Below are 8,356 nucleotides of genomic sequence, written 5' to 3'. Positions count from 1 at the left end.
CTTTGTTTTTGTTCCTGATTTACAGCATCCGCAGTTCTTTTGGTTTTTATTTTGTGAGGCTCTAAGTTTTTTTTAAGTTGGAACAATAGAAGCAGCATGAATGGGTGGAGTCAGCTGCAACAGGTTATAGTTTAGCTTTCAGTAGTTATTGGGGTTTTGAAGCTGGTTGTGGAAGCTGTCTTTCTCTCTCTCTCTACCAGAAATTTCTTCCTGTTACAGCTAAAAACTTTGGTTCTCTTCTCGCTGCCAGAATTGCATGTCAGACAATCTATTTTACTGACTTTGCCTTTGCCAAAGTTGTATTTATGGGATGTTACTATATTGGAACAGTTAATTAGTACTGGTTAATATATATATTATTTTGTTAAGCATCTGAAGAGAGTTTCAGTTGAGCCAATTCTTCCTTTTTGCTTTTATTTTGACTACATTTTAACTCTACTAAGAATAAAGTGAGTTTTGCTTAAAGTCAAATGGTTTGACCAATTGAATTGCATCCAAAATGCAGTGCCTTACACTTGCCTTTAAATAAGAAAAAGTCAGTATCTAGGCTACCTTATTGATATATTTTGAAGGGGTTAGTCTGGTCCATAACACGGTATGGACTTTTTCTTCTAAGCTAAACCTGCTTCATTCCTTTGGCCTCTCCTCTGTCTCTCTCTGGGTTATAACTTAAGAAAAAACAGTTAAACAATTATCTCACCAAGAAGCTTAACTCATCATTTAACTCAAATCACATAAATCTTGAAAATGTTGTTTTGTCCCAGTGCCTAAAGAGAGTTTTTGACCCTTTAAAAAAACTTCACAGAAATCTGCTTGAAACATCCATAGTTTTTAAAGGGCACTGATTTCCATTCATTATTTTTGTTAGTGGTTCTACACAATATATTATGCCACAGTTGAATAGTTCTTCGAAAGTGTGTATTGGAAATAAAGGCATAGGTTTAATTAATGGTTGTGGCTTCCCAATTGCCTGACATATATGGCAAGTCTGGCAAAATCTAATTGCACTTTTGAGTAACCTGAGCTGACAAAGTGAATTTTAGTATTTTGACCTGTGTTTACCTATAGCTACTAGTAAAATTTCATCGCAATACTTGGACAAAACTATCACTTGATGGCTTATTATCCATTCCTCATTTGCTGATATTTCAAGTGGTCTTCACTTCTCCATTCATATTTTGCCTTTTAACTAATAACATTTAGTTATTGTTTCTTATTCAATTTCTGAGGAGGTTGCTTGATGCAACTCTTTGAATTAAGGATCTGTCTGTTGAGTTTCTATTTAGTCTAACCATATCATTTTTTGAATTAGCCAGTTCATTCTCCTGAATAAAATCAATTCCTTTTGTAGGGATGTTGTTACACTACTCTAACTAAAACATCTCCACTGACTAAATCATTCTTTAATCCTATTCTGTATAATGAGACCAGTTTGACACCTCCACGTATATCTGCAATTAATATTTCTCCCTTCATTAGCCCCTCTGGAAGACAATTTGTATCATCCACCAGCATCGATGACAGGTTACATCAGTGTCTTTCAATACCTTTATTGATTTCACTCCTTGATTGGAAGAATAACGAAATAAACTCTCCACTGTCAGAATATGTTCAGAACCTACTGTGATCTCATTAATCAAGAAACTTAATTGTGTTGCACCATCTCTCCCTTTCTCCTCGGTTCTGAGGAACACACTCCACTTGTACCACGACTATAGTTTTAGTAACCATTTCCTTTCCTGCTATCTCCTTTTCTGAGGATTTTTTAGGCATTCGTACTACTGGAATAGATCTCCAAGTCAGCTTTGAGCAATTAGGTTTACTATGTCCTGTCTTATTACAATGAAAACACATTACTTTGATTAGGTTCTAGCCTTTCAACTTTATGACTTATGCATCCTTCTGTTGGTTCCCAAAAGAACTAATTAAAACTAGTTTCTTTCCACTCCCAGAGTTACCATTTCTCCTATTACCTTGCAGATTCCCATATGACCATTACTATCTGCGTGAGTTATTCAACTGCTGTTTCTAGGAAGTTTAATACCTGACACTCATCTAAATAAGTCTTAAGGATTGCCAGAATACTATTTCGGAATTCTCCTGTGATCATGACTTCCCTCACATTCTCAACATTTTTATATAACTTCAGTAAGGGGGGAGGTGATGGCCTAGTGGTATTATTGCTAGACTGTTAATCCAGAGACCCAGATAACATTCTGGGGACCCAGGTTCAAATTTTGCCATAGCAGATGGTGGTATTTGATTTCAATAAATATCAGGAATTAAGAATCTAATGATGACCATCAATCCATTATCCAGGGAAAAAAAAAAACCCATCTGGTTCATTAATATCCTTTAGGGAAGGAAACTGCCATCCTTACCTAGTCTGGCCTACATGTGACTCCAGACCCACAGCAATGTGGTTGACTCTTACCTGTCCTCTGGGCATTTAGGGATGGACAATAAATGCTGCCTGGACAGTAATGCCCTCATCCTGCGAATGAACAAAGAAAAAAAAGTAATTGAAACTTTTAATCCCACAGCATATCCTCTTCTCATAATAATTCGATAAATGCATGATTGGGTTTCTTGCTTTTAGTCACAAATTTTAATTGACAAGCTTCAAAGAATAGCTCTTAAGCATTGATTATTGTTCTTCTAATACAGAATCATGGACAATAGGAGCAGGCATAGGCCATTTGGCACTTTAAGCCTGCTCCACCATTCCGTGTGATATAACTTTAGGGGTGGCATGGTGACTCAGTGGTTAGCACTGCTACGGACCCGGGTTCGATTCCGCCCTCAGGCGACGGTCTGTGTGGAGTTCGCACATTCTCCACGTGCCTGTGTGGGTTTTCTCCGGGTGCTCCAGTTTCCTTCCACAGTCCAAAGATGTGCAGGCTAGGTGGATTGGCAATGTTAAATTGCCCATAGTGTTCAGGGATGTGTAGATTAGGTGGGTTATAGGGGGATGGGGTCTAGATGGGTGCTCTGAGGTTCGGTGTGGACTTGTTGGGCCAAAGGGCCTGTTTCCACAGTGTAGAGGTTCTATGAACTGATTATCCAACTCAGTACCCTGTTCCAATTTTCACCCCATACCCTTTGATCACTTTAACCCTAGGAAGTATATCTAACTCATTCTTCAAAACTTTCGGCATTTTGGCCTCAACCTCTTTCAGTGGTAGAGAATTTTAGAGGCCCATCAGTCTCTGGTTGAGGAAATTTCTCCTCATTTCAGTCCTAAATGGCCCAACATGTACCCTTACACCATGGCACGTGGTTCTGCATTCCCTGGTCATTGTGAACATCCTTTCTGTGCTTAACCTGTATAGTAACAGCTTCATAGACTGCAAATTGCTATTATGACAAGTGATGTCCATATTCATAGCTATACCAATCAAGACATTATATAACATTAAGATCAAATTATTTCGGATGCTTCACCCTCACAGCTATCTCTTCACATAACGTCAAATATCTTTCACTTCCATCTATTGTTAATTGAAGCATTAAATATAGATTTGTCGTTAAATGAAATCCCCCATTTGAACCAGAAACATTCCTGAGATACTGTTTCTTCTTCTTTCATTTTGTCAAATTATCCTCTCTTGTGCAATTAAAGTATTTTAAACTTTCTTTTTGTTTCCCTGTTTTGTCCTTTTTCCGTTTCAAACTCTTTTTTAATTTCCATCTTTATTTCCTTGCTTTCTCCTACGTTTCCAATTCTATTTTCTTTTCATTCTCAACTCCTTCTTTATTTCATTTATTGCTTTCTTCTTTCAGTTCAAGGATTTTCATTTCTCTTTCTCTTCTATGTCAAGTTAATTCGAGCTGATACATCAAATTCAGATTTCTCTCCCTTTAACACTGAAGATAATCACTTTAAGCATTTTATCATTATGAGTTCCTGCCTTTATTTCAACCTGTAATTTTTCTGCCAATCCTCCGAGGTTAGCCAAAGATCTCAAATAAACCACTGGTACATTTCTTATCCCAAAATTTCTTAGCAATAATCAAAAGATATTTTAAAATTCCAATTCATGCAATATACATCACAAAAACTCCAGTTTAATGCTCGGTACCTCCACTTACTTGATTCTTTAACAGATTCACAGATCCCTGGAGAGTCAATGAATTTCTATCACAGATGAGCCTCCACCTTGTTATAAATCTTGCTGCTGGTGTCACTGATTAAGTAAGATTCCATTCTAGACAATAAGTTTAATTTTGGCAGTTGATTTCCGTGGCAGTCATGCTGTAAACATATTCACAAGATTCAGCAGATTTAATAAATTAAGTTATAATATTCAATTTATGTTTAACAAAATAACATTATTTGATACAGAAAGAAAACAATGCTACATTTGCAAAGATCTTATCAGAAGAACAAAAGAAAGATTCAAACCTTTTCCCTAACAAAATAATTTACTGATACTCAACCCCAGTAATGTATCACTCCTTTACCTCACTTTAAAATTTCATTCTCACTTGCGAGAGAGTGCCCTTGCAAATGGATCATAAGCAGTGTTGTTTTGGCCAACTCCTGCACATCCATCACACATGATTTCTTTCCATTATTGTCTGTCCCTGAGGCACACAGATGCAGGCTAAGTCACTCAAGTAAATGCTAATAGCTTTTCCTGGCTACTTTGGCTGCTTTTATACAGTTAAACAGCACATCTGTTGGTATGAATCTTTTCTTCTGAATTGAAACTGCTTCTGGCTTTTGGTCTCTCCATCTGTCTCTTTCTGGATTGAATTTAGTAAACCCAAGATAGTTTGTCTCGCCATGTAGTTTAAGCTGTATAGTTTCTTGGATATACTCATTTTACCCAATGCTAAAGAAAATGAGTTTCTGATCCTTTAAAAAACAAGTCACCTTCACAGTACTAAAAACTAAAACATGTTACCACAACGTACCTGGGGTGGCACGGTGGTTCCATGCTTAGCACTGCTGCCTTACAGTGCCAGGTGTCCTGGTTCAATTCAACCCTCGGGCAACTGCCTGCTTGCACATTCTCCCTATGTCTGTGTGGGTTTCCTTCGGGTGCTCTGGTTTCCTCCCACAATCCAAAGATGTACAGGTTAGGTGGATTGGCCATGCTAAATTGTCCAGAAATGTGTAGGCTGGGTGGGTTAGCCATGCAGGGTTACAGGTGTTGGGGAGTTGGTCTGAGGGGGATGCTCTTTGGAGGGTCAGTGTGAACTTGTTTGGCTGAATGGCCTGCTCCCACACTGGAGAGATTTTATGATTCCATGAACATTAGAATCCAAGTTCCAAATATTACAACTATACCATGATCTGTACATGTACAACATTAACCATTAATAACAAGAGTTAAAGAAGGCATGTTTGCCTTCAATGGGAGGTCATGTCAGGATCTAACAAATTGATACTTCAACAACAAGAACAGGAATAGCTGCAGAGACTCAGTGGTTCTGACAGTATCTGTGGAGAGAAAACAAAGTTAACATTTCACCTCTGATGACCGTCCTTCGAGTCACCAGACAAAAAAATGGAAACTTTGTTCCTCTGTCCACAGATGCTGCCAGACCTGCTGAGTTTCTCCAACAATCTCAGCTTTTGTTTCAGATGTCCAGCATCTGCAGTTTTTTTTGTCTTAATTTACCTGAATCTTCAAAGTCTGATGCTTTGCTCAGTGACTTCATTGACATCAGGATGAATTGACATTTGAAGCCATGACCATTTGGACGAAGATCAAGTCAACAGTTCAAGTAAAGGAGAAGGCAAAGAAATGAAAGACATTATAATAATATTAGCATTTTATTCAAGAAAGATATTCATAGCCCACAAGTAGTGCTGCAGTATAAACTACATCAAAAAATTAATATATGGACTATATAGCAGGTAGAAGACAAACAAATGTAGTAAGCATAAGGCAATAAGTTGACAAATTCAATAGAAAAAGAGTGACGTTGAATTAAAATTATATTAAAATTACAAACCAATCACATATGAAAATTGTTTATGGAACTTTGTGATATGAAGGGCACTCAACAACATATTCAAACAAACAGGAATGGAAAGAGGAATTCAGAAAGGGGTGAAGAATCTGAGAATGTATCTTTGTTTATTTGCTCTTTTAGCATTCTGTTGACTTGGTTATCTTATTTCAAGTTAGCTTGGACGTGCATGATCAGAATGTCAAGCTGTTTTTCACTCTCAGCGTACAATTGATTAACGTTATGTCAAGGGCCATGCTCCCATGTCTATTGAAAGTCTGTTCGGAAAGTATTATATCTACTAGCATTTACGTGCATTCCATTTTCTTCAGACCTTTCATTGAGGATGTCAAGGTTTCCAGACTGCACCGTCTATGTATTTCCAGTGTTTGAGGCCAGTATAAGAGATAACATCATGAATGAGAATTAAGAAAGGGACTGGCCTTGCAGCTGAGTGTGCTGAGGTGGTTCAGCTGTTAATTAAACATTTTTTTTAATATTTGAGTATGGTATTTGACACAATGGGCCGATTCTTATGCTTTTTTTCTGTCTAAGCTCAAGTTGCTTTGAGTTTGGTGGAGTGATTCTCACTGTAAAGCCCTAGTCTGACTTCTACCCCATCTTACCATGTGTCCTTCCTGAAGCAACTCACTGCTCAGCAGAAATCCTCTCCAAAAACTGATTTACCTTAAGGCTGTACCATCTTCCAAAGCCCACTGCATGAGTGCTGCTACCTGGAAACTGTCCTGCTCATTGAAGGTGTCAGGAGAGATGTCAGCGTAGGGGTGGGTGGGCACAATGACTTCACTTCCTTAACACACCTCAACACCCCATCCCAACAAGAACCAACCCTGGCAGCTGTGCCGCCCACTTACTTCTTACTTTTAGTTCCCTTTATGTTCTTACAGGAGAAGACATCCCATAACAAGGCCAGACAAGTGGTGGGGTGCGGGATACCTGCATCCTCACCCCTTCCAAGGAAATGATACTTGTCCTCACAGGAGAAGACAGCGACTGCTCCTGAGAAGATGCACAAACCATGCATGTCCTGACACCCAAATTAGTAACACTTGTCATTAACAGGATCATATTAATGAAGCGGTTAGATAAATGCATCAAATATCATGACTAACCAGTGACCACAATGCCTTCTGCCTCTTGTACCTCATAGCTGCACACATCCTTCCAAGGACCTGCCTGTCCCTCCCTTCTTGACCTCCTCAGGTAAGAGGATGGGCCTCCTAGGACACCCAGCAGTACAATGGCAACATGGTTATGGTGGGGCCCATAAGCATATACAGGGTGGTATCATATAAGCTGCATCTTGGTGATGCGGAGCTTCATCCGTATAAAAAGGAGGATTCCCAGTGGGAGCGAGATGTACAGGAGGGACTGGCATCCAATGCAGAGAAGCTGGAATGATGCAGCCAGACCTGCGATACACTGCCTGTCAAATCTGCAATGGTCTGTCTGCCTCCATGGACAGGTTGGTGCCATGGAGAGACAGGCCCAGCAGTCTCACTGTCGGGGAGAGTCACCAACATCTATATTCCCTTGGCACAGTGAGCATTCATTTGGTCAAAATCTCTGAGACTCCTTTCCTTTCCAGGATAATCTGAGGTAGACTAGGCACTGCTCAGAGCCAAAGATGGTGAACACGAGCCCTTTCTTGATATTTCATGATATACAAAGAGTGATAATGTGATCAGGGTTTCTGATATCGTGCAGAATAGATTTGACATGTCCTATCTCAGCACCAAGCAGTGAGAAGACAGCTTGGGCTCTATTCAGAAGATTGCCAATAAGATTGACTTTGTAGCATGTGGGACTGTGGGGATCCAATGCGTCTATTGACCAGTGAACATAGTTTTTTGGTAGATAGTAGTTTAGAACCCATTATCAAACTTCTCAATTAATACATTGAGGAAAGGGACCTTGTTTGATTCCCCCATTTCAATGCTGATTTCAGTGCAGGTTGGAGTTCATTAAGCTGTGTAAAGAAATTCTTTGATGCAGCTACAGATTTAAAAATTGCAAATGCGTCATTTGGGCTGGCACGGTTGTTAGCACTGTTGCCTTACAGCATCAAGGACCTGGGTTCAACTCCAACCTCGGGTGACTGTCTGTGTAGATTGTGCATGTTCTCCCCGTGTCTGCATGGGTTTCCTCTGGGTGCTCTGGTTTCCTCCCGCTATTAAAAGATATGCAGTCTAGGTGGACTGGCCGTGCTAAATTGCCTGTAGTGTTCAGGGATGTGTAGGTTAGGTGTGTTAGCCATAGGAAATGCAGGATTACAGGAATAAAGTGGGGGGATGGGTTTGGGTGGGACGCTCTTCAGAGGGTCGATGTGGAATTGTTGGGCTGAATGGCCCGTTTCCACACTGTAGGGATT

This window comes from Rhincodon typus, chromosome 27 (genome assembly GCF_021869965.1).
Source record: "Rhincodon typus isolate 14 chromosome 27, sRhiTyp1.1, whole genome shotgun sequence".
In the NCBI taxonomy this organism is placed as follows: Eukaryota; Metazoa; Chordata; class Chondrichthyes; order Orectolobiformes; family Rhincodontidae; genus Rhincodon; species Rhincodon typus.
Note: the sequence above shows the minus strand (reverse complement) of the source record.